The sequence below is a fragment of the Opisthocomus hoazin genome, chromosome 7 (genome assembly GCF_030867145.1).
Source record: "Opisthocomus hoazin isolate bOpiHoa1 chromosome 7, bOpiHoa1.hap1, whole genome shotgun sequence".
NCBI classification, from domain to species: domain Eukaryota; kingdom Metazoa; phylum Chordata; class Aves; order Opisthocomiformes; family Opisthocomidae; genus Opisthocomus; species Opisthocomus hoazin.
Genome location: NC_134420.1, coordinates 49,159,679 through 49,185,981, shown reverse-complemented (window position 1 = coordinate 49,185,981; position 26,303 = coordinate 49,159,679). Strand labels below are relative to the sequence as shown.

Below are 26,303 nucleotides of genomic sequence, written 5' to 3'. Positions count from 1 at the left end.
GGGCTGCTGGGGCTGTGCTTACTTCACTCCCCACAGACAGATATCTACTGCGTGTGGAACATCCCCAAGCTCTCCCTTCTCCCCCAGCATCATGGTCTGTGTGACTCAGGAGTCATTGGACCTCCCTTTCATCTTTCTGACAGAGCAGGATTGCTCCTTCCAAGATATCCTGAAGTCTTCAGAAGAATCAGCTTATCAAAACTCTAAAGACAATGTTCTCCCCACTTCCCCAGGAGCTGATACCACAGGCTACAGACCTCACTGGTAGGAAACACTTGAAGGCCATTAATGGCCAAGACTGCAGTTTGTTTCCAAAACCTCTCCTATTGCTATACTTTAAGAAGGAGAGGATCCTCTCCAAACCTGCAGTGCCTGAGACCCCTGTGAGCAAGCACCCTACAGCAGCCAGCATGAGCCAGCATGGCTGTCGCTCATGGGGACGCCACGGATCTGTGGTCAGGACAGTGCTGCATGACCATTGCACTCACTAGAGCTACAGGAGGAGAAGGAACCAGCACAGAAAACACTAACAAAGACAGGGTGGCAGCAACAGGGCCAGAGTATCCCCTCCTCACGTGCCTGCCGTGTCTCTATGCCTTGGAGATGCTGCCAGCACCTTCAGCTCCCTGGGCTGGGCCTTCAATGGAGGACAGCACTGACTGTGGTGAGACCAACCACACCCCTGGGGCAAGAGCCACCCTGGGACAGTGGGGGGTTTCCAGGGTGTCCTTTACACAGGTCATGGCAGCCGGGCTGGGTCCCTAACATATCTTCCGAAAAGGCCCCGAGGGAGGATGTCTAGTACTTTATAGGTAGATAAACCCAGAGGGCTGAAGACCCTGCTTAGGGGAAGGCTGAGGTTACTGGGGTGGAGGGGAACAGATGGACAAGAAAACTTTGTCTTTGGAGGCCCTGAGCAACCAAACGTAATTTCGAAGTTGTCCTGGTCCTGAGCATGGGCTTTTATCAGCTGACCTCCAACCTCAGTTATTCTACATCCCTATCCTCAGGGACTTGTGCTGCTGAGACAAGAACATCTTCCGGGCTGCCTGAAATTTATAAGGAGTTACATGAGCGCCTTGCCCCACAGACATGCTGAGCACACAATAGTGTGGCAAAGTATATTGTGCAAAGGCCACGTGAAACCCCATCATGCCCAGTAACATGTACTCCTGCAAGCTTTGTATTTAACCTGTTGAGCATTCATTCATCTCCTTCCTTTTTATCTATATTCCAGCCACAACTGCGACCTTGCTGCAGTCCCTGCAGTTACCCAGCCCCAGCTGATGCCTGCTGCAGGATGCTCACAGCCCACACGGACAGAACAGAGGAAGAGGAGCAGAAGCCACTGTCTGATTAAGTAACAGAGGAGGATGCAAACAAAGACAGTCAGCACCTCCAGGGACCTGAAGATGCAAAGTATTTATAGTGGTTTCTTCCCCACCAAGACTGAACAGGATCAACTCTTCTTCAACACCAAAGGAAACCTATCTGAGAGGTCCTTGGGGAGCACAGAGAGAGCACGCACAAAATGCCTCAGCTTAGAAATGGGATCTTCCTGAGCTCTACCAGGATTTGCTTTTGTTGGGAAACATTTACTTCTGCTGTGTCAGTGTGACAGATGGGAGACTACAGCAGCACGTGGCTTCATGTGCATTGCTGTAGCCTCAGCCTCTCTTAGACCACGCAGCTTCCTGCTTGAGGAGATTAGTCCTGTCCTAAAGCTTCTGCGGAGCCCAGACACCCACACTCTGCGGCTGAGCACAGCGGGTAGGAAGAAGGTGCTGGGGCACAAGCTAACACAGATTACGCGCCTGAGACACTGACTCTCTGTGACCACGTCATCTGGGGAAAGGAAAGACCGAGGAAGAGGGAGGCTTTCACATACATCGCTGACCAAAAAAAAAAAGAAGGTAGTCTTGGTGCCTGCAGTTTCCAAACTAAACACAGAGAGGTGGTGACTTGCTATTTTCTTCACTTCTCAAGCCTAAATTCCAGCCCAAAGAAAAATCTCCACTGGAAGCCAAAGACTGACTGGGATGCTTGGACCAAGGCTATGAGCCCAGCAGAGCCTGAGGCTCACTCCACTCCGGGGCTAGGCTGTCATCTGGTTACTTGCATATATGCCTCGAATGGATGTCTGAAGCCACTGAACTACAGCCATCAAAATCCCCAGGACATGCAGACCCACTGCAGTCCCTCTTACTGTGCATTATGTGCACAGTGTCACCTGGGGCATGGGCTTCAGCATCTGCTACGTATCTGCCCATGCTCCTCGCTACAGCATCTTCAGTTCTCTTTGGAGATCCCTAGCCATATATGTACTGATCTGGCCAGTCCATGGTATTTGGAGACATCATAGCCCAAGCTGGGATGGTTGACCATTAGTGTGGCTCCCAAAAGGACCACCAGGTCACCTGAGATATGCTGATACTGCTTCAAAGAGCATCCCAGCAGACGGGACTGAAGTACCATCCCCGCAGCCCTGCGGACAGGCGCGAAGTGAGGGATGGGCTGGCAAAGCCACCCTGTAGCACCCTCAGCCACGGCCTGCCTCCCAGCCGGGGTTGGGAGTCCCGTACTTTGAGGCCCAGTGTGGCCCCATAGGGATAACAACCTCTGAAGAGGGAACTCCAGCAAGGGGAGACCCATTGGAAATGAGTGGGCCACTGTGACAAGTGGCAGCCATTTGCCCCAGCCCGCCTGCCTCCCGCTTGCCGTCTGGTGGCTGTGAAACTACCGGGGCCACCGAGGCCTCCCGTCGGGGTCAGCCTTTTCCTGCGGAGATGCTCTCAATCTGTTCTCCCCATGTGCGTGTCTCCCTCCTTCCCCTCCTCCTGCACGCAGCAGAGCCACCGCCATCTGGCATTTTCAGCTGCTAAATAATTCACTGCCTTTTTGTTAACAAGCAGAGTGTGTCCCTGACCAAGGGAGCTGCTGGACCTTCAGCAAATGAACAAGGAGACTCCTAGCAACCTCTGAGTCCCTTCTCCGCCACCACCACTCCATTACCCGGCAGTAAGATCCTGCAGCTTGTTTCTAGGCACCGTGTTCACGCTCGTAGGAGGAACACCCTGCCGCAGGATGGCAGGGTGAGGGGGATTGTCACAGGGATCAGTACAGGTTATCCTTCCCTATCAAGTCCTTGTTGCTGCCCTCTTCCCCCAGTAGCAGATATTTTGCTCCTGGTGGCCAAAAGCAATGGGTTCCTCCTGGAGATGGTGCTAGCATCTCACGCTCCGAGCTCTCCTGTCCACAAACCTCCCAAACACAGACCTTCACCTGCCCAGCCCAACTGGTTCCTATCTCTCTACCCAGCACTGCACAGAGAAATTTCAGGAGCAGAAGCGTCCTGAAGACACCGGTCCAGCTCTGTCCTCTCTCCCTCAGGCGCCTCCAACTCTGCTGCCCAAAGGAGCCATCATGTCCTGCTCAGTCCTGTAACACAGCCCTTGCGGCACATCGCAGCTCCTGTGACACTGATCTGAAGCTCATTCTCCTGCCTTTTCCTTGGTCCCTTCAGCCCCGGATACCCATGGAAACCCACCTCCAAATACCCAAACTGGTACTTTTCTAGACCATTTGTTCCAGCTAATCTCACCTTTTATGGTGCTGCTCTTAGAAAAGCTTATGCAAATTACATAGCTGCAGCATTACCATTAAAATAACTATTCGGAACAACTAGCTAAAAGTAAATCATGTACATTTTCTCAGAACAGCACATGCAGCAGAAACGGGGAGAGGAGACTTCTGCTCATGTGCACCAGGAACAGCTTGAACTCAGACCTGTGGCACATGTTCAACCTCTCTCCAACTGGAGGAGATACCTTATTTGGTATACAGAGCGAGAGATCACACAGGCACTACAGGTCAGTCTTAAAGCCACTATTAAAACACCTAAGCTAAATTTTCACACCAAACATATAAGAAATTCAATATTTTGCAATACTCTGGTGACAGCATTCTGTGATCGTATCGTAAAGGTCCAAATGAACTCCACAGCATTGCCAGACCAGATCCTATTCCCAGCTATACCACTGTCATTGTGCTTTTCCCACTCTTCCAAAGGAGGAAATGTTTTTGTGAATAACAGAGCTGGGTGGGTGCCTTCACCTCCAGATACTGTTGGGAGAGCTTCTCGTTAGCTGGGTATGAGACAGTGCCTCCAGATGCCAACCACCGACAGGCATCCCTCAGGGCAGCCACTGTCCTGGAGGAGCAACAGCAATGGGCAAGTCAATTAACACAGGGGTGGGCAGGGCTGCAGCTGGGAAAATGAAGCAACAACACAGAGGCAGAAATCACAATACATGGTCTACCCAATCTAGGTCTTACTTAAGAGGAAAGATGGTAAAATAGGATCAGAAAACGTGCAGAGTACTAGAGAAAAGCAATCCTTCTTTCTCCTCTTTGCAGTGGCTGTGAATGGACAGTGAATGTATGAGACTTGCCATTGCAAGTGATTTGCTGGATAATTTCTATGAAGCATTTCCAGTGTGTAAGGTTTGCCTTGAATATTCAGTGCCCTGTTTGTTTTGTTGATACACCAGCATATGCTTCTCCTCTCTGGCTGGGTGGGCACTAATCCAGAGAATCAGATTTCCAATTAAAAATAAGACATTTCTTTCATGTGAATGCAGTTTTTCAAAATTTGTCTTTCCTTTGACGCACCCTGCCAGCAAACTCATTTGCTAGGGGATTCATGGACAGCTGGAGCAGCAAAACACCAAAACAAAGTCTTGGGAGCGCTCGGATGACTAAGCCAGGCTTCTCGGCATGCCTGCGCTCACCCAGCCTCGGCATCCCGCTCTGACACGGAGCTCACTCTGGGTGGTGGATGAGCAGCCGGGGTGCAAGGCTGCTGATGGAGCTGCTCATGGCCACGCAAAGCCAGCAGAAAAGCCGGGCTGAGGAGCCAGACCACGTCTCTTAGAAAGTGAGCATCCATGCTACCTGACTGCCTCTGCTTCCTTCTGTTTTCACAAGGAGACATGGCCAGGCTGCGGAAGGGGAAAACGAGGACCACTGTCACGGGAAGCTCAGGTTCATGCCCTGGTGTGCCCAGGGCCAGGTGGGGAGGTGAACCTCCGGGGTCCCACCCTGCAGGACTGCAGTGACCGACCTTGCAGGACCACAGTGACTGGGGCGGCCAGGAAACCTGAGCCACTGCCACTGACTCAGCACAGCTCACGACCCTGCGCTGGGAAAAGGCTCATTAATACCCTGCGCTGAGCTCAGTGCACACCCCAGCAGAGGCAGTTTTGGCACCAAAGGGCATGGTGACCTCTCCATCCCTGCAGCTCGGTGCACGGGAGAACAGGCACATCATGGGCTGCATCTTGTGGGGGGGATGACAAGCACAGAGGGCTTGGGACCATAGACACAGCCCTCCAAAACCTCATGTGGGTCCAAGGCATTCCACCCCGGCTCTCCCTTCGCCCTTCTCTCTTAGAGTCACAGCCTCCATGTCCTAAAAACAAAGAGGGGGTGGGCTGCCAGAAGCCCATGGGGGTGAGCGGGTGTGGGGCACCCTGCGAAGGCCACAGCACAGACAACCCACCAGCAGAAGACCCCCATCCCATCACCAGCAGGGCAGCAGCCGCCTCACGCAGGACATACACCCGTCTGTCCTGTTAGCCTGCTGGAAACAAGACACATCTTCCAAACAAGGAGGATGACATCACGAGCAGCAACCTGGCCAGTGGTCTACGGAGGCTGGGATCAGTAAGGTCTGGAGGCAAAGGACCACTCTGCAGCAACTGATAAGTATAAAACACCTGCTCAAAGACTAGCTTTGTCATTGCCAATCAAGACACGATTGCTCAAAGGGGTCAGGAGGACCTGACAGCCCGTGTCCCTTGTCCCTGTACCCCCACAAGCAACCCTGAGCACACATGCCTGGGTGCTCATGAGTATGGGGGTATGGGCATGGGAGTGGGATCAATGAGAAAACAAGTGTGAGCGCATGGCTGAGTAAAATAAACCTGCTTAAAGATGTTGTAAATAAACATCACCTTCCCTGCCCACAAGCTCTGGTGCTGCTTTCCCCTCCAAGGGGCACGAATGCCAGGGCAGGATGGCGGGGTGGAGCTGCTGGCCCATGAGCCCACCCAGACCTGGGGGATGCAAACCCCATAGCAAGCCCCTTCCCTTTGGTGGTGAGCCCACCTCCGGCACTGCTGCTCCTGTCCCTGATGCTTCATGTCCCCAGCAGCCCTCTGGGAGCGTGCTGCAGCAAGGGATGGCACGGAGATGCAGGGACCCATGGTGAGGGACCATGTGGGCAGAAGGATGAGGGAACAGGCACCTGTTCCTGCGACAGAAAGTGGGTGTTCCTCCCTGCCCCCCCCCCACTTGTCCTGCCAACACTGACTATCCAAACTATGCGACCCACCAGAAGGAAGAGACCATGACCCCATTTTGGGGAGCCAAGCAAGTTTTTCTGCTCTCTGGAGTTGCAGGTTGCCATCACCTTCATGAAACCCTGCACAGGGTCACGCTGCCCCAAGGGAAAAAACCTGAGACTCACCTTAAACCAACACAGCATTTGAGAACAAACCCCTCCTTGCCACATCCCCCTGCAGTGGCTGCCACATCGCCCCTGGCTCCCTGCCCTCCCCTTCTTCCCCGGTACCGCTATGCAGACCCAGGGGCGGCCGCGTTTCGGTGCTGGGACCGACTAAGCTCCATGTATGAGGTTTTTGGACGAGAAGGCTTTCCAGCCCGCAGCCTCCAGCGGGGCTCTCCACAGGATGACGTTTGTGGCCTTCCTCTGCGGTATGGCAGCCGCCTGCACAAGTCCCTTCTCCCCAGGTGATGCTGAGGACCAAGGAGGGCAGCACTGACTCGCTGCAGGGCTCCTCAGCACGAGAATAAAGCCAAACCTCAGGGAACCGAGAGCAAACAGTGCTTACGGCGAGACCCGCAGCTGGGCAGGTTGGTTTGGGCCAGCGCGGGGAGACCCTGGGCACAGATCAGCTCTCCTCCAGTGCCTCCTCCACTCACGTGTGAGCCAGGAGCTGCTGGGGCCAGCGCACGGTGACTGGGAAGGAAGAACCAGAGCGGAGTTCATTCATTCCACCCCTAGCCCTGTTTGCCACATTTTACTAAGGTGCCACTGAAGGCTGGCTCTAAACCATGTTTGTTTTATATTTTAATATCCTGCTGTGCACACAGCATGCTGAGCCCCTCACACCGCACTTTGTGTGTACAAAGCACTGAGCAAACATGAGATAATTGGGCTGCAAGGTCTCCAGGGAAGAGGCCCGTCACTCATTCTGTGTTGTGCACCCTTGTCCTCTGATAATGCTTAAATCAATGCTCTTCAGCACAAAGGATTACCCAGGCCAGGCCCAGCCCAGGTGTGGAGCAGGGAGCTGCCGGGCTGCTGGTGGGTGATGGCTGGGAGCAGAGAGACAAGAAAGGGGGCTCATAAGAAAGATGGGGACAGACATTTTTATAGGGCCTGTAATGACAGGACAAGGGGTAATGGCTTTAAACTAAAAGCAGGTAGATTCAGACTAGTTATAAGGAAGAAATTTTTTACAATGAGGGTGGTGAAACACTGGCACAGGTTGCCCAGAGAGGTTGTAGGTGCTCCATCCCTGGAAACATTCAAGGCCAGGTTGGACAGGGCTCTGAGCAACCTCATCTAGTAGAAAATGTCCCTGCTCATTGCAGAGGGGTTGGACTGGATGACCTTTAAAGGTCCCTTCCAACCCAAACTATTCTATGATGCTATGAAAAAGCCGGGCCTGACTGTGGGGGACGGAGATCCAGGTTGCTCACAAGTGGGGAAGGGGCAGGGAGTCATCCCAGGGCTCTCAGTTAACACACACGGGTGTTCAGGAAAACAGTATTTCAGGTAAACAGTAAAGAGACCGCCCGGTACCACCAGGTCCCTGCTCCAAGCCGGGATGCTGAATGCTGTTCGCAGTCCCCAGAGCAACTCCCGCACTTGCAGTTAATTAACGATGCTACGTGCATCAACTCCCAGCCTCTGCTGCCCGCATGACTGCAGGCCATGGCAGCAGCTGGCCCTAGAGAAGGGCTTGAGCTTCCCCGCAAAGGGTACCCTGGGTTGCTTACTGCCTGCCAGCTCCAGGACCACGGCACGCTGCACCCGCACACAGCCAGCCCGGCAGCAGCAGCTCCCATTTGGTACTGAAGGCCGAGGAAGGCACCTCTCATCGAGGCTGCGACCGGCGGTGGGACATGAGGCATTTACGGGCAGATTGCTTCTCCCTCCACTCAGGTAATCGTGCTCAAACAGAGGAGGATTTTAAGACCTCTGTCAAGGAAAGTGCCACCTCTGCTGGGAAAGCACTCCCTCGTGGACACCTATATGGGAACCAGGAGCAGCCATGCTGCGGTCGGGGGCCAGCCCAAGGCTGTCACTGCAGGTCACGGGCATTTTTCACATTGTCATAGGGCGCCAGGAGCACTGTGGACCCTGGAGACGGGGGGAAAGGCAGGATGGAGACAGGGGGAAAAGGCAGCTCTTTCCTCCCCAAGCCCCTTCCGCTGTCTGGGGAGCAGCGAGCTGTGGGAGGTGGAAAGTGGGAGGTTTATCTGCTGCCTTCTATCAAGCCACCTGCTGCAGGGAGACTGCCAGCCATGGGAGCGGCCAGGACAGCTACAGCCATCACCAGTGAGCGGAGGGAACCTCACCCCAGGGCAGAGGTAAGACCACCAGCAAGGAGAGGACTTGGGCCCTGCCTGAGTGGGACGCTGACCGGGAAGCCCAATACCGCACTGCTTGAACCACACAACTCCGGTGGCTTTACACCTCGGTGTCCTGCCCGGCCAGCATGGCTCGGCGTGCCTGGGGTGGCAGGGACCTCGCTGCCAAGCTGGTGGAGAAAGCAGGGGCATTTCAAGTCCCCCGTGGGGTTGCTCTCAGCTGCTGAGCTCCAGCCAGCCCTCCTCATGGCTGATGCCCGCAAGCCTGCTGTGTGATGGGGGGGAGCGTGGGCATAGGGCAGGCTAGCAGGGGTCTGGCACCCATGCTACTGGGCCCAGCTCTGCTCCACTCCAGCCCACTGCTGCCTCACAGGGACCTGACGGCCACCAAGCACCCTCATCCCACAGCCTCCCAGTAAAAGGTGGGCGTCGTCATCCTTGTCCCATTGAGCCCCTTGTCCTCGGGCACCTGCACACCTCCCTCCTCACTGCTCTGGGGGAGGCCTTGGCACCCAGCTGCTGCCAGCCTGTCCCCTTCGCTCCTCCTCAGCTTTGAGCAGACACAACATCCCTCGCAGCTGATTCTGCTGCAGGAGCAAAGAAAGCGCTCCTGCCCTGCCCAGCTCCACTCTCTGCAAGCACAAAAGCTTCCTCCCGAGAGCAGCGGGTTGTAACACTATATATATACACATGCACACACACACCAAATATGATTTTAGAGCATTTGCAAGCTAGAACACTTCCCACCGCCTGTGCTCGGTGCCAGGAGCAGAGAGCGAGGTCTGGGCTGCAGCAGCAGCCCAGGAGCACACGGCTCACCAGCACTGGTCCCGACAAGGCTTTCTTCCCACCTCTGCCCAGCTTCCGAGCACATGTGGGTGACACGAGCGGACCGGGATGAATCATGCCACCCCGGCAGCGTGGGAGCTGGCACCTCGGCGAAGGCTCCGGCATTGGCAGGTTACACAAGCATTGATGGGTCGATGGCCCCGGCAGTGGCTGTGCCAGCCGCATCCAGCTGTGCCGGAAGGATTAGCTCTCAGCATCCTGGTTCAAGTCAATAGCACATTAAAGGGAAGGGGAAGCTTTTGATGGTCAACGCAGGGGTCTGCAAAGGCAGGACAAGGAGAGAAGGTGCTCCCCAAGCCCTGGCTTAGCCACCTCCATCCCCTGGGGCTGCATCTGTAGGGGAGGCTACAGGACCCACCAAATTGCCACCTTCCCCTGGTGTACAAGTAAATTCGGTCCTTGAACGGGAGCAGGGAAGAGACTGAACCCATCTCATAGTCTCAACACCAGATTGTACTGCCTTTGTCCGGGCTGCGGTCCAACCGCCCACCCTCCCACCAAATCCTGCCCCTGTGCCGGGCCAGCCCAGCGCTGATTTCCACTGGGGCAGCGGAGGGAGCACGCAGTCGGTCTCCCCCGGTTGCTGGGGCACACGTCCAGCAGCCTCTGCAGCCCACACAGCCTTCACGGGCGATCGGAGGAAAGCTGCTGCGGCGGGGAAGGGAGGAGGCTCTCCCCAGCGCAGGCAGAGCTGCAGACACGCGGCTCTGCAAAGTACCGACTGTTCCAGCCTCCTCCCGGCACAACGGGTGCTTGCGCCGACAAGACAGCTCGTTCCCATTGCTCTCATCCCCCCCAGGGAATTCCACTTGCCCAGGACACCCGAGCACAGCCCCAGCCACGTAGCTGCTGTAGGACAGAGCAGACAGCCTCTGACACCCACCAGCCCACTTTCCTCTGAGGAGTGGACTCAGGAAGCAGAATGGCCCTGGAGCATCAGGGATGAGAGGGAAACCACAGGGCTGACAGGAGGGGCACGTCGGCACATCCCAACCCAGCAAGAGGCAAGACGAGATGCATGGCAAGGACTGGGGTTCCAGATCCCCCCTGACACACGCCTACCTCAGGTGGGTGGCCCGGCATACAGAGGTGAGCAGCACATAGCCACTGCCGTGCCAGCACTGCGGGCTGGCACTGCCCGCACCCACCGCGCTGCCTTCCTGCCCCACTCCGGCTGCGCCCGCAGCCAGCACAACAGATGTCGGGAGTGAGGGATGTGATGGAGGAAAACACAAGAAATGGTTTCTTTGCCTTTGGACAGAGAAGGAATTGTCCCATCTGGGCACGTACAGCAGCTGGGCTGGGAAAGGGACAAGGCACCGGGAGGAGAGAAGCGGTGGGCTGGGAGGCGCAGCATCGCCCAGAGGACGTGGTGAGACAGATGGCAGATTTGGCAGTGGGGTGGTCACGGAGCGACCTGCAAGCTCTTCCCGCTGCAAGAGCAGGCAACACAACACCTCGTAGGGGCTGTCAGACCAGCCTGGCAGGTTTGGAAGGGTTCCCATCCTTTCAAACATGCCACATCCAACAGCCAGTATCAGAGATGCTCTGTGGGCAAGTCAGCCTTGGAAAAAGGCTGTCTGAGATCAGGGGGAAAATGGGAAAAAAGATCAGGATGGCAAGTTTTAGGAGCAGGGAGGCAGAGAGTTTGTCCCTGGTTTCTCTGCACAAGCCTGCCTTCCCCGCACACAGGGCCACGCAGCCAGGCTGCGGCTCAGGGAAAGGCTGGCAGCCCCTGCGCTGCTCTGCCTACCCTGCCAGCAGCATGGGGGCTGCAGGCAGCCGCCCCTCTGCCCTCCACAGCATCACCGCTCACGTGGAAGAGAAAAGCAAAGGAAATTAAAGGTGAGGCGCTGAAGCAGAGGGCTGCAAAAGGAGCCTCCCCAAGCCCATGCCCCTCGTCCTTCTGGGGCACTTTGGGCTGGCAGCCCTATGCCCCGCTCAGCAGTGCTGGTACCAGCAATACAGCTGGCCAAAGAGATCTGCGGGCCCAGGCAGGGAGCAGTGCCCCAGTAACAGCCACTGCAAGCCTCTCTACAGCCCAGCAGCTATCTGAGGCCCTGCTGCAATCAAACCGGATCAGACAGGCTCTGCGTCCATTTTGGGAGTGATGCTCATGGATATCATTGATACCAAGGGGTTTTCACAGCGGCTGGGTATCCAGCCCCAGCTCCTGCTTTCTGGCTGGTTTCAGCTATGCCGTTCTCCCTGCCCCATCCCCACCCAGCGCACGCCAAACCTGCAACCAAGCACGCTGCTGCTGCTGCCTGGCTGGCCCTGCGGTGAGCACCCCGAGATCCCGTACTCGGCCTCTGCGGTACCAGCAAGGCATTTACAAAACGAGCAAGGGTCTCCACATCCACAACGTGGCTGATATAAGGGGCAGTTTGGCACATGCTGTGCTGCTGCACAGCTGCCACCTCTGTTCCAGGAAGCGCCTGGAAACACAAAGAGCCTCCAGCCAGTTTGAGCAAACCGAAGGCGAGAGCGCACAAGACCTCTGCCTCCTGCACAACCACCCCCTCTCAGCCTGGCTCCCAGGGGCAATCAGCGCTTCCAGTAAAGTACATGGGCACGTCCCGCCCTGAAAAACCCCTCTGCTTCACCAGTGCCAGCACGGCACCTGCACCTGCTAAAGACAAAAAGCTGTGCAGCCGCAGACGCTGTGGAGGCCACAGCTCACCCCAACATCCCCGTGCCGACCGCAGCCCTATGAGGGTGAGCAGAGCTCTGCACAGGCAGCCAAACCCTCCTCCAGAGCGGCGGGGATCAATATCGAAGTGATGCTGAATCCTGCACTGTTGCCACTTCCCTGCAGATAGGGCAGCCTGCAGGACACACCGGTCTCCAAATCCTGCCTGGATGCTTTCCATGCTTCCTCCTGGCGGCACAGCTCCATCCTGGGGCACGCGGATGTCACACTGGAGGGAGGGGACCAAAAAAGGACCAAAAGCCAGGTGTGAGGACGGCACTGGGAAGGCTTCTGAACTGCTGATGTTCACCATGGCACACAGAGCTCCTCTGCTACATGAGCTGCAGGACCAGCCCAAACCCGACAGCGAGCTCCAGCAACGTCACCGGTGCTGCACAGAGCACCAGACTGGCCATGCACACGGGCACAGCCGCACAACCCAGCTACCTGGATTAGCTCTGTTCAATGAGCGAGCGAGATACCATCCTGCTGGCATGACTGCTCTCCACCGCTTCTCACCTCTTGACCAAGGCGAGCTCCAGGGAATGGAAAGTTTTCCGCCGCACCTTCAGGGAGCCCGCAGCCAGCCTGCAGCACCGACAGCAGGATCTGACCCGAACCTCAGCAGGTCCCATCACACGCCTGCCCTGCGCACCCCTTCTCCTGCCCTGGGGCAGAGGATGGGGAGGACACAGCGCTGGCACAGATTGTTCCCATGGGGAGGGGGGGTGGCAGAGACACACCCTGGGCATGGTTCCCACCTGGGACTTCAAAGACTATGGATGTACAGAAACATATTCTGTCCCCCAGATATTCCCTGGCACACTCCAGCTACCACGAGAAATCCCAAGTCCAAACAAATGTAGAGCGAAACCCCCTCTCTGCTGAAACCAACTGCAACATGTCTTTCCTGAGGGCCAGTTCACCTCCTTGGATGGAAAGAAACCGCTGGAGTTCAACTCCTGTCCTATTAAACAGCTGGCCCTTTGGACATAGCTGCCGGGGTGAAGGAATCCTGAAACCTAATGACTACCCCAGAACACACATAAAGCTGTGGCTGCGATAGTGTAAGTACATACCCAAGACAAGGCTTAGGGCATGGTCATAGTTTCTCTATGGCCAATAACTAGAGCTTTGCATAGCTAGGTCTATCCAGCCCAGCGTGCAGTCCATCAGAGGACTGTATTCACAGAAACACCCATGCGCTGACTTTCCCGCCATGCCTGAACTAACCTGAAAGTCTCTACAATGTGCCGTTCTCAGGAGGCGGCCCAGCCACTGCAGCTTTCATTAGCAGTATTCACTTTGTTAAGGGTTTTTTTGTTTCTGAACAAGGAAGAATTTGATGAAATTTCATGGAAGAAAACACAAGAAATTAAAAACTCGGATGAAAGAAAATTAAACTTGATGAAAATCTCCCAGCAGAAAAATCCAATGAAACTGCCTGATGAGAAGATTAGCAGCAGTGTAATATGAAAGGAAAAAGCAATAAAGAGGACTTGGAACCAGAACAAACAGAAGAATTAGGACTTTTGGAAACATATACCTGACTTAAAAGTAATCAAATTTTGTCTGAACCAAAAGCTTTCTAAATTAAAAGACAGCCAATTTAAAGCTGGAAGTTATAACAACCTACATGCTAAGACCTCAGATCATTCTCATCAGTGAAAAATAAGTCAGTAGAAATTCATGCAGTATGTCCTTGCTGCCAGATCCGCTCACTGGCTGAGCACCTGGAGCTAAAATCTGATGAACTGCAAAACCGGCTCTGACGGCATCAGCCTTTTTGAAAGCAGAGGGGGAAAAAAAATGTTTCAGTTGATTTAGTATGCTGATTAGTTCAAAGTTCAGAAAATTACTGCAGGTTAAGGCGGGAGAGTAAGGCAGGAGAGCCTGGTTCCCTTTCCATGCCCAATGAAGATCAAGTGTGCGAGGATAATCTCTACTAGTTCTGAATTCTTATAAGCTTGAAATAATCAGGTTATACCACTGGTTATATTTTACATCTCCTACAATAAAATTCTGTTCCTACAGTATAGTAGCATAATAATACAATGTAGTATAGTAATATAGTACTGTTAAATTCACTACACATACAAATCATGCTTTGATACTCTTTTTTTCTTTTGTGGACCCATACATTTTAAGCAGTTTTAGAACCATTTAACCAACTACAAACCATTTCTTAAATGCTTGCTTTCTGCGTTTTGAAGTGGTTTTCATTTTCCACTGAAGTACAGCTGGACCAAATTTATAATAAATAATTAAGTGATACCTAACAAAGAAAAGTGTCAATCACCATTTTCTAATGCAAGCAATACAGACATTAAGAATCTAAATAACCATATGCTACACTGCAAACCCACTCACTTAAGCATGGTGCAGCCTCCTGCTCAGCCCGAAGTACCACAACATACTCATCACTGAGAATCAACTTGTCCTTAGGAAAAGAGCACAAGTGTACAAACACAGCAAGATCAAAACTAGGTACCGAGGTCTTGGCTTTCTGATCATTAATTTAAATCGTGACTTTAATCCACCCATCCTACTCAGCACCAAATCAAGGGCCAAACAAGGCGCAGATCAAACTTGCTCTGAAGTCTATGAAGTTTGGTTCGTTCTTCTGCCATTTTTGCCATTATACTTCACTTCTACATAGTTCTGCCATCTGTGACCTCTCCCTGAGAAAAGCGGCCCAGAAACACAAGGAATGGTGCATGTCCCCAGCCCGGAGCCTGCCAGCCCTTGGAGTCTCTTACTGGTGTTGAGACCTCCAGAGCGCTGCTTGTGGGCTCAGGGGAGCTAGGCAGACCTCCAAACTTCTGGTCATTTCTCTAATGCTGCCTTGGGGATTATCCCATGGTGACCAAAGTTGTCAGAAGATAGGATAAATAATCACAGAAGTGCTGAGGCTCAAGGGAGACCATCTAGTCCAGCCTCCCTTCTCAAAGCAGGGTCTGCTAGAGGAGGTTGCTCAGGGCCACGTCCAGGCCATGTTTTGAATATCTCTAAGGATGAAGACTCTGCTCCAAGCCAGAGCCACGCTGAGAAGGCCACCCCAGCCTGCTATTGCAACCAGGTTCCTCCAGCGAGGTGGGTCTCCAGCCCCAGACTACCGGGGGCTGTCCCAGCGCTGGCTGGGATCCTAGCTGTGCTGGTGCCCTGTAGCCCGTGGTCAGCCACTTCCAAGCCTTGCGAATCACCCCTCAGCTTGCCAGCCCTCTCATGATGTCTCAGCACCTCAGCCTGTGCCACCTCCCTGGCTTGTCATCCTAGTGTGGGTCATCTTCCTGCTTGGGTAGCGCAGCAAGGGAACTGCTCCAGCATGGTCACCTTGTCTCACCCAACACAGGGTTCCCAGGCCTCGTCTCAGGGTACCATGGGCTCACTTTGGGCCACAGCTGGGAGCTGCTCCCCAGCTATCTTTCCAAATCTGAGGTTTGCCCCAACTCCCCCACCTCTACCTTCTCTGAATTTCCATCTCCCCTACCCCATCCAACATGGCACATCAAGGGGCTCATTCTCTCAATCTCCACCACCTCCCGCCCCAGCTGCCTCCTACGAACAACTCCCAGCTAACAATAAAGTGCTCTTCGGCGGAGCAGGGCCAGAGCCCCTTCCTCTCCCTGTTAGGAGGAACTCAAAATGACATGACAACGTACTTTCCCACATATCACAACCTGCCTTTTAGCACTTGGGGGTGCAATGGAGCTTGGTTCGTTCAGATCCTGCCTTCCTCTCAGCTCACCCACAATCTGCAGATGACAGGACACAAGATGTTGGTGCTGGGGGTAGGGGAATTGGGTCACCCAAAGCTTTCACGTGCTCCCACTGAACAGGAGCACTGAGTCTCTCTGCTCTGGCACTCCATTTTAAACACACCTTTATTTGGCATCATACTACAACAGCATGGAAGCCCCTCCTTGGTCAAAATGGTACCCACGGCTTCTCACGGGAACTCTGCTGGGAACTGCACAACTGATCCCGGTGCTGACATGCTTCCATACCGTGGTGTTCATGCTCCCCGGAGGCTGGGTAACATTACAGTAATTTCAATTAGGAAGACGATTTCTCAGCCAAAGAGGTTTTCTCTGCAGCCCTCGGCATGGCTGCAGCTCTTACTCCAACACAGCCATCCACTAAGAGAGGGTGGTACCGGGAAAGGCACGGCAGGACAGCACTGGGGCCTAGGAAACCACCAAGACGAGTCATAAGAGCGAACCTGGTGAGGAGCTGCGAGACTGAGCGGTGGCGGAACCGGCAGAGAGGCGAGGGTGACACAGGGACCGGGGCAGCAGGCTGGGAGAGGGGAGCCCATGCCCCCCCCCCCCCCAGGCAACTCCACCCCATCTCCCCCTGACCCTGCCGAGAGGTCCTGCTGGACCTGCCGTGCCCAGTGCCACCCATTAACCAGCAACAACAGCGGCCTGGGCGATGGGAAGGGCTGCGCAGGTGACCTGGCTGGGGCTGTCCCATTGTTGTTGTAATGGCGTGAGCAAACTGCTGCCATTGTCCCCACCTAATAACAAGGTGTGATCACAGCCTAATTACCAGTTCCAGCTACATTTGAAGCAATAACTTCCAGCTTTTGAAGGATGCCTACAAGCTCTAAGACCTCTCCTTGCTGAGGGATCCGATAGCTGCTTAGGGACTGAATGTAACCAAGCCACAGCTGAAGGAAATCGGGACTGGGGCTGTTTCTCCTGAAATAATCTCAGACCAAACCCGCTTTTGCTCTGAGCACAGCACATCAGCAATGCAATGTTTTCTTCAACCTCAGGGCCAAGTACACGAAATATATTTACAGCAACTGAAGTACGTAAGAAGAGCTGTTTCACCAAACGCAGAAGTGATGACCGTAGAAGGCTTTGGTGTTTATAGGACTCATGGAGGAGTCAGCATTTGCACAGCACACTGATGTTTGCCTAAGAGTTTAGGTGACTGATTAGTTTAATTTCAGTTGCATTCACCTGTGGGTGTTAGAAACACTTCTGCCTCTCCTTGCTGCTTTGGGAAAGCTCTCACAGTCTGTTAAGGCGGGAGTATTTCCTGCAAGGAGTATTTTAAAGCAGTGACACTCCTCCTTCTACAACTCTGCAGATGTAGGCTCTGAAGCTATGATGAAATCTGCCTTACTTTCCCTTGGGCCAGAAGTCTCTGCGTGGAAGGAGGATGGTATTTACCTGCGAGGGCCTACACACACCCCTGACCAGCATCCCTGGCAAGCATGACTATGTCTGTCCCTGTTTGCAGGACCACCCTACGCTTACCACTGCCAGCAGCCACCAAACCAGGGATGAACCAGTTAACCTCCGGGAAAGCTTTGAAGAGGAAAGCAGCTATAGAGCGATTCAAGTGATATCGTGCAAAAAAAAAGTAAAACAGCTGAAAGGCATTCAGAGGGAGCTGCAGGGATGGAAGCCGGGATGCTGCCATGGGAAGCAGGCAGAGGTTTAAGCTTACAGGGAAGCCAGAAAAGCCCATATGTGCTATGGAGTCAGAGGCTGCAGGGGTGCCGGCGGCCTCCCTGCTTTTATTTATTACTTATTTGTTTGCCAATGGCTGTTTGCCAGGCTACTTAAGACAAATCCTTCCTGAAAGAGCTGCTTCTGCCTCCCTCTCCATCTGCTGCTAGCCCTGACCACCACTATCCAGGGCAGCAGGGAAGGCAGCGAGGCCAAGGTTCAGATCTGCTCTCCGGGCCAGGCTCTCCACCTTCTGCTTTTTTCACACTTTCTCCCGTCTCTCCTCTGAGCAAATACCGCAAACCACTTCAACAGCACCTTCTATCCCAAAAGGGCACATTTTGCCATCTCTCCGCCGCTCAGACCGGCAGCCTGACCTGTCACACTGCATCGTAAAACCCCAACGTGGGGCAAGGTGCTTTCTTGTACATCTTTTGCCCACCCAGCTTTCCCCTCACCTCCTCGCTCTCTGATCGCTCCCCTCGAACTCTCCGAAAGGGAAGCAGGCAGTAGTGCAGATCAGTGCTGGAGACGGTGGCGAAACAGTTAAAATGAAAAAGATGCTCATGCAGAAATAACATCTGCCAGCCAGACAAAGGTCTCTCTCTCTCTTCCTCCTGGATAACACCCGTTTGGTTCAGGAGGTTTCTGAACTGCAAACCCACCATGCAGCACCACTGCTGCTAGAGAGGACGGGGGAGCAAGCGAGGGAGAAGACAGGCCCTTGATCTGTGGACAAACCTGGACAAAGTCCTGAACTGCAGGGAGAGCAGCTTGGCCAGAGCCTTGGAGCATCCTGACCCGACAGCCTTTTCACAGCCATCAATCTCTCAAAAGCTGGAGGGAGAAACGGGGAGAGATTCCCCCTCTTCTTCCCTGCCAGCACGAAGCATTTCTAACCCTGCCAGGTGTGGCTCCCGGCAGGAGGATGCTGCGGCCGGGATGACGCGGGGAACAGAGCACAAGCCAGGCCTGACACAGCGGCGGGGTGACGTTTACCTCGTCCCGCAGGACAGCAGCGCGGGCACGGGGGAAGGGCACCGCGGGGGAAAGGACACCAGGGAAGCCCCCGCGCCTCGCCGGGCCCCGGCTGCCCGCCAGCCGGCTGGGGACGAGCGTTACCCACCCGGAGCCGCTTTGGTACCCGGTCCAGCACCGGGGCACGGAGCTGAGCACCCAGAACCCTCCCGCACACGCAGCCGAGCCCGCTCCGGACCCCCCCGCAGCGAGCCGCACCCGGGTGCTGCCCAGCGCCGTGCGGGCACACCCGCCCGGGGGCCGCGCGGGTCGCCGTGAGCATCCCCCGGCGCCAGGGCCCCCGCGACGCGCAGCCCGCAGCATCCCTCACCCCAATCCGCCCCGCACCCCTGAGGCCCCCAGCCCTCAGCAGGGGCCGGCCGAGCCCCGCAGCCCGCACCGCGGCTCCCGACCCGCCGCCGCCCCGGACTGACCTGCTGGGGGGTGACCCCCACTCCGCTCCGGGCCCCGTGCCCGCCGCCTCCCTCCTCCCCTCCCCGCGGGCCCCCCCGGGCTGCCCGGCCCAGGCAGAGGAAAGGGAAAGTGGAAGGGGCCGGGGCCGCCGCCGCTCCGCCCCGCGCCCGCCCCGCTGCGGCGGAGAGGCCGCGGTCCCCGGGCGCGGCTGCCCCCGCCTTACCGATGCTCCGGCGCCGGGGCCTGCGCCGAGCAAGCGGCCGGAGCTGCGGGCCAGGAGGCGGCTCCCCCCGCGGGGCCCGGGGCGGGGGCGGGCAGCCCCCCGCCGCGCTGCCTCACCGTGCGGGGAGCGGGGGAAGATGGGGGCGAGGCGGCGGCTGCGGGCCTCGGCGCGGGGAGCGGGCGGGAGCTGCCGGCGGCGGGGTCTGCGCGTCCCCGGGCGTTGCGAGGTGCGAGGCCGCGGGCTCCGCGGGATGGCTGCCCGGGTGTGTGCTCGGCGGGCAGCGGAGCGGGCCTCCGGGGGCACACGGGGGGCCGCCCCCCAGCACAGGGACACGGGCCTGGGTCTCCTTGAGCATCCCCCCCCGCTCCTTGCCTGTGCGGGCTGTGGGGGCGCAGGCAGCGCACCCCGCGCCGGGGAAGCAGCCGGCAGCGCACCCCGGGGTGCAGTACTGGGTGTCTCGCCCGGCCACCCCTGTTCCCAAACACTGATCGGGGACGCGCCTGCACCTGGGCGGGCGGGAAACGGCCACCAGAACGCGGGCGCGGGAGTCCCACTCACGTCCCAAGTTCATTATCAGTACTGCCTCGTGCTGGGGGTCTGGGGTCCCACACTTGTGGCTTCTCCAGGTGCTAAGGAAAGCATGTTGCTCTGCGGCACCCTCGGAAGGCTCGTTTGAGCTCTTTTGGGCTGCAGAAGCACAACCCGATGGCCCCACCATTTAAAAGACCTTCCAGTCTGACAAGCACAGCTGTGAAAGTCGCCAGGAGGAGCATCAGGGAATGAAAACATGTAATGAGCTGCCAGCCAAGAACCTCCCTTGACACTGCAAGTGGAAATAGGCTGGCACAGCTCACAGACCACAAGGAACCAAGGGGCTTCCACAGGGGACAAGGGGCAAAAAGAAACCGTGCCTTTCCTTTTTTTTCAGGCTCCCCAAGGCTGAGGTAGCTCTCAGCTGGTTTGTGCTCTGCTGGAGCATGGTCCGGAGCACAGGTGGGCTACAACACGGTGCGTTTTGATAAAACTTTGCTGTAAACGAGACCTTTACCCCCAATTGGTGACTTCTAGGAGCTACCATAGCCCAAACAACACATGCCTAGAACTTTAGGGAACAGCTGAACAAAAGAAGATTTCCAGGTCTCTTTCACTGCCATCTCCTTCGGCCCCAGCAATATGTGTGATGTGGAGAAGTCACGCAGCTTGCTCCCTTACCCCGGGCAAACCAGTGCCAGTCCCACAGCATCACCGAGGCTTTCAGACTTTGACTGCTGCCTTGCAGCAGGTGACACCATCCACTGCAGGTAGAGCAGAGGACTGTGCTGGCTTAGCACAACATGTGCTCTGCAAACGGTGAGCAACAGGGGTTGGTGGGAGGAAGAAATCTGTGGGGATTTTCTAAAATGCCTTGTGATTGTGATCTGCCACTTGGTCCCCAGTATTTGATACCCTACTTCTCAGCACGTGTAGGCTGTGTTTTCATAAGCCATGGCTTCTCTGATCCACTGAACTGGAAACCAGGATGAGGATGCTCCATCACTTAAACTGGCAAATACTGCTGTAAAATCTTGACTTCTGAGCAGAGCTGGCAAATTACAACAACTGGCTGGCAACCTTGCTGCTGGTGAGCTGCCCCAGTCCGAAGGAGTGAATGCCTGCTCCCCATCCCTTGCCCCACCAAGACACCAGGGCTCCTCGGGTCTCCACAAAGCTGCGAAAACCTACCCCGTGTGTGAGCCATTCCCTGGAGAATCTTGTTTCTTCCAGACTCTGGTCCAGATTGTGCCTAGCTAGAATAGAATAGAATAGAATAGAATAGAATAGAATAGAATAGAATAATAAATCAAGAGGGAAACACAGAGAAGTCCAAACAAGGAGAAACACTCCTTTATTTTCTGTTCTGTGTTGGGCCTCTGTGGCTGTGACTCTGGCCCAGGAAGAACCTCACAGGTTCGGTCTCGCAAGGGTTCAGGCATCCCGTGTTTTTTAAGTCCCTCTGCGTGCCTGGGAAGCACAAGCAGCACGTGGCTCAGCCCCCAGCTCTGCGTGCAGAGGAGCCCATCACCTCCTTCCCGCACTGCTTATAACCCTGCAGCAGTGCGGGAGAGACACGGAGTCGCAGCCGGAGACAGCAGGAGGATGAAGCACGGGGAGCTGCTCCGCAGTCAGAGCTGCAGCACTGCATCCTGCTGTCTGTGTGATGCTCCTAATTATAATTCCTTTTTTCCGACGCGTAGGGCTTTAATATTTGAGCTGAATTTCTCCAGGCAGGCTCAGGGACTGGGGCTGAGTTTGTCTAGACACATTTCAGGCAAGATTGTGCAACTGTTCCTGAGAATGACATCTGGAGAAAAAGACGATTTTGCCAATGTTTAAAAAAAAAGGCTGGTGGCTTCTCCTTGGGGAGCTGCAGTGTCTCTGAGCTTCGGAGCCAAACGCTGGCAAAGGCGTGGCCTTTAGCCAGAGATGTGCCTTAGAATACCCCCGTGGAGCTGGTGCATGTCCCTGGAAAACGGCAGTTTGCCCAGGCCAGGGGTAGACTTGAAGGGTGTGGGAATGCAAATACCCTTTAGTCCCCACTCCCTGCTCCTGGAGCCGACGAGACTGTGTCTGTGCCCCTGGCTGGCAGCCCAGCCTGGTGCGGCACCGCGCTGCCGGGATGTCCCCACCAGGATGGGCCTGCGGTGGTGCGGCGAGCCGGCCCGTGAGCCCTTGGCCAGGGCTCGCCCGTAGGCAGCCATCGACGAGAGCCATCGCCTCCCTAGCGCAGGGTCAGGAGCCAGCGTGGGGCTTCACGGGGCCGTGTGGTGCAGGCGGGCCTGGGCACAGCACCTGGGCTGCGGGGCTGGGAATGGGCGAAGGCACAAAATGGCCGGTGCTGGCGAAGCAGCGATGCTGGGCAGCTTCCCCCGCTGTCAGCACAACGCAGCGCTGCAGCCCAGCTGTGCCAGCTTCGGCCCCTGCCGCGGGCGCTCAGCGTTTCCTCCCGCGGGACTCCAGGACACCGCGCGGACGCCCGGAAAGTGAAATCCGGGCAGTTCAGTCACCGTGTCAGGGAAGCGTTGGTGAAGCACCCTGCCTCGCACAGCCCAGGGGACGGCGGCAGGAGAGGCTGCTCCCCGGGGCAGCGCTGGCCGCCCTCTCCGGAGACCTGCTTGCCTTTCCTGGCGCTGCCTGCCTCCTTCCCCAGACACCTCCTGCCTGCCGTAGCTAAGGAAACGGGGCTCCCACAGGCAGCAGCTGCTGTCAGCGCGCGCCATGGCTGGGTCCCCAGCGCCCAGGGGAGCTGCGGGCACCATCCCGGGCTGGGGCAGTGCCAGCCTGGCCAGGGGCCTCCGGGCTGCCCCAGAGCCCAAATGCAGGGCGGCACCTCCCACACACCCCCCCCTGAAATCTGGGGCAGAGCCGGCTGTGACAGACCCCCAACGCCCTGTGCAAGGGGGGGGCTCTGCACCCTTCGCTGGGATCTGCCTGGCGGGGACTCCCAGCCCTGAGCGAGATGCTTCTCCCTTCCTGCAGGAGACCATGGGACTCTGCAGAGCCCCAGGTCAGAGTGACCGATTGTCGCAAACGTCCTTCTGCAGCAAGAAACCAGATGAGGCACTGTGTGTTGTACTTCCACGAGCAAATTTCCTCATTTGGTAAGGGACCGTGGCAGGCCAGCGGAACCCTGTGGAGGTGGGGTGCTGTCTAGTAAAAGCCACCTCTCTCCCTCTGAGACGCCACGTGGGCAAGGAAGTTAAAAGCTGGCGCGAGGCTGAAGGTCAATGTTTGGTCAACTCCGCAGAGGGGGATTGTGAGACCACCAAGACAACCCCCCCTCCCCCACGCCCACCAACCCGTTTTGAGAACTTTTGTGAAACTATGAGAAGAGTGACTGCACATGCACAACGGTGCTCCTCCCCGAGGGGGGACAACAGGCGCCCAAAGGGTGTAAAAGCAGAAAGGGCAAGCCTCTTGGTGTGCGACTGCCGCTGGAGGACCCCAGCCACCAGCAGAAACTACCGCTGGGTCCAAGGGTGGTGATATCTTTTATCTCTGCTTTTGTTTTCCTCTCTTTCTCTACCTTGGGCTTGATTTGTAGGCACAGAAGGGTAACCTTGTGTGAGTTTGTCAATCCACTATATGTCATAGATTTGCAAAATCGGATTTATATCGTTGTAAGCTTTGCCAAGACAGTATCTTTTGTAACCCCACTGTGTTAAAAGTAATGTTGCTATCAAGTCGCCAAGCTACCACCTTTTGTAATTTGTCCGGATTCCAAGTAAAGCTGTGTTTTCAGTCGAACCTCTTGGGCCATTGTCGTGACTCTGGGACACCACGCAGAGTGCTGCAAAGCTGGCCTCCCCTTACCCACTGAGTGGGGCAGGACAGACTCGCCCTTTGCGAACGGAGAGGCTGGAAGAGCTGCAGCAGAGGCTGAGCCACCATCACACCAGCCACCTCAATTCCGTTAATTAAAAAAGTTAATTTCTTAATTTTCAAGTGCTTGCCCCAGACCTCTGCGTGGCTCTTTGAAGGCAGCTTGCCACGGGGAATAGCAGAGAAACTGGGGCCGCAGATGCTGAGCTGGGAAATTGTCTCTCCCCCATGCCGCCTCCCTCGTGGTTTGGTGTCTGCATGCTCGTAATTTCAAATCTGTTTCAAACATCACCCGCCACCCAGGCTGCGTGACCAGGCACTAATCACTTACATTAAAACATGCTAATTGGCTCTACCCAATTGCAAGTCAGGCGGGACAGTGCGGCTCAGCGCTTGCACGCAGAGGATTTCTGCCGGGCTCCAGACCTCTGTTTTTTGGCTGGCCTGGGGAAGCGAGCTGTTCCCGTGGTGCTGCCCAGCCACTGCCAGCCCCTCTCCAAAAGGCACCATGGCTGGGCCCTCAGCACAGGCAGCTCAGGTTGTTCAAGCCACCAGCACAGCTTAAACTCAACCACCCAAATCGACAAACACCATCCCCAGCCCTCCCGGCTGTCAGCCACTGCCACCTCGTGTGGTGCTTCTGTGGGGGGGGGGTCCCACCCGGGGGGGTCCCACCCCGGGGGGTCCCACCCGCTCCTGCATCATCTCAAGCAACTGGTGTAACTTCTTGCTCAAGGCTTTCCTTTCTTCACCCCATGATCCTGCTGTGAACCAAATGTTCCTCCACTTTTCCCTCCCCAGATCCTGCCTTTTGCAACATGGAGCGCTTCGCTCACCCCCTTGAAGAAGGACCCATTGGAGATCTTCTTCTAGACCTACAGGCTTGCACTTGGTAATGCCAAGCCAGCTTTTGTGCACTTCCCTGGAGGTCAGGCCCTCTGCCCACCTACCCTTTCAGTGACAGATGCTCTGACCTGGCCCGTGTCTGCTCTGAAAGCCCGGGGTGTGCTGTATTGCTTTCTTGTGGCTCTGGAGATGCACGCAGATGGGAATACGGGCCCGTTCACTCTGTGGAAAACACATCTCCCTCTCTTATGTGTGTATATGTGAAAGAGAAGCAAAATAATACATGGTTACGTGGAGCTTGAAGTGGAGGTTATGGATCAGAGTCAAATCTTTCCTGCACATCTCAGGGCAATGACCCCTCTGCGTCGGGAGGTGCAACCGTTAATTCCTGACAGACAAGAAGAAGATCCAGGCTGAGCACTTGACCTTCTGAAGCGGGAAATGGCATTTGCGATGCTGCTTCAAGCAATGAAAGATTGATTGCAGAGATACCGGGGAAAAGTGATGGTGGTTTTAATGAGAATGTCAGTGGATTATGGGGGAAGGATGTAAGCTGACAGGCTGAGCCGGGAGAGCCAGTGAGGAAGATGCACATCATGTAATGAACCATATTACCGCTCTGGCCAAATGCAGGGCTCTGCGTGCAGGCTGTGTCTCTGCCCGCACGCCTGGCCTTCCCAGGAGCAAACACTCAATGCACTGATGTTCTCCTCGGCTGAAACGATCGCCAGCAGCACAGCTAGCTAATGCTTAGTGGCTGCAGCTAGCTAATGTACAGTGGCGTGGTCCTTTACAAGTCATTAATTCTAAATAGGCTGTCTCATATACAAAATACTCAACAAAAGCATCTTTGGTAACTAGCTCGTTGGCCTTTCCTCCATGTACAGAATAGCATCAGAATGAAAAAAAGACCAAAAGGAAAGAAAAATGAAGGGCTGTCTTAGGTCAGAAAAGGGATTTGTGTGGACTAGGATTCTATTTCTGGAAGAGGCTGGTAGCATACACCTTGAGAAGAGCAGAACAGCAGAGCAGGAGGATGATGCTCCTGCAGTGTCCTCTCCCACTCACCAGCATGAGGCTTCCTGCAACAGCAAACACATTGTTCTTGAAAGAAATTCAGAAGCCATATAAAACTGTGGGCATCCAAAACACCTTGCAGCAAGGTGTTCCTTGGGTAAACCGCACATTGTGTGCAGAGCACGCCGTCTCCTCGCGGTTCTTCTGACCCACTCGTCAGCTACTTTCACCCACTGCTCAGCCTGGAATATACAGTCAATGTTTGAGCCTAGTCATCAACAAACAATCATTTATTCTTTTCCCTGCTCATGCGGCTGGCTTTACCTATGGTTTTACTGTGTGTATAATTTGTCATCTCAACGTCATTCATCGTGATCTTTGCACCTCCTTTCTCCCCCCAGTCCTTTCCACATGCTCTGAAATGAAGCACCACTCAGGTAGAGACAATATGGGGTTTATCAGGCTGGAGTTACACTGAGGAGGAGCTGGGAACACTCAGCTGAACTGAGACTACAAGGGAAATGTGAGAGAATGACATACTACTAATGGCTAATAATGCTACCCCGTGACTAAAGCAGAGTCCTTAAACACTGGTGGTCACTGATGATCGCAGCCCTGCTTCCGCTCACTCATCCACCTTTGCAGGTAGCTCAGCAACTGTCAGTTCTGCCAGAGCTTCAGCAGACCGCCAAGAGCCCCAGGGAGAGCTCTAGCACACTGAGACAAGGCAGCTGCAGCA

At 55.5% G+C, this 26,303-nt stretch overlaps 1 protein-coding gene across 5 annotated transcripts in view; it reads right to left on the bottom strand.

Moving 5' to 3' along the window:
- Positions 1–19,414, bottom strand: part of TMEM63C (transmembrane protein 63C) — a 33,286-nt gene extending 13,872 nt beyond the window's left edge. For 3 of the 5 annotated variants that reach the window (XM_075426726.1, XM_075426723.1, XM_075426727.1), the window contains exons 1-3: positions 19,140–19,217; positions 16,106–16,254; positions 15,908–15,978 (exon numbers count right to left, since the gene is read on the bottom strand). The gene's annotated coding sequence lies outside the window, so the exon portion shown is untranslated. Of the gene's footprint in view, positions 1–15,907; positions 15,979–16,105; positions 16,255–19,139; positions 19,236–19,342 lie in introns of those variants that run through there. The other 2 variants (XM_075426725.1, XM_075426724.1) reach the window with 2 other exon arrangements.
- Positions 19,415–26,303: the final 6,889 nt, after the last annotated feature.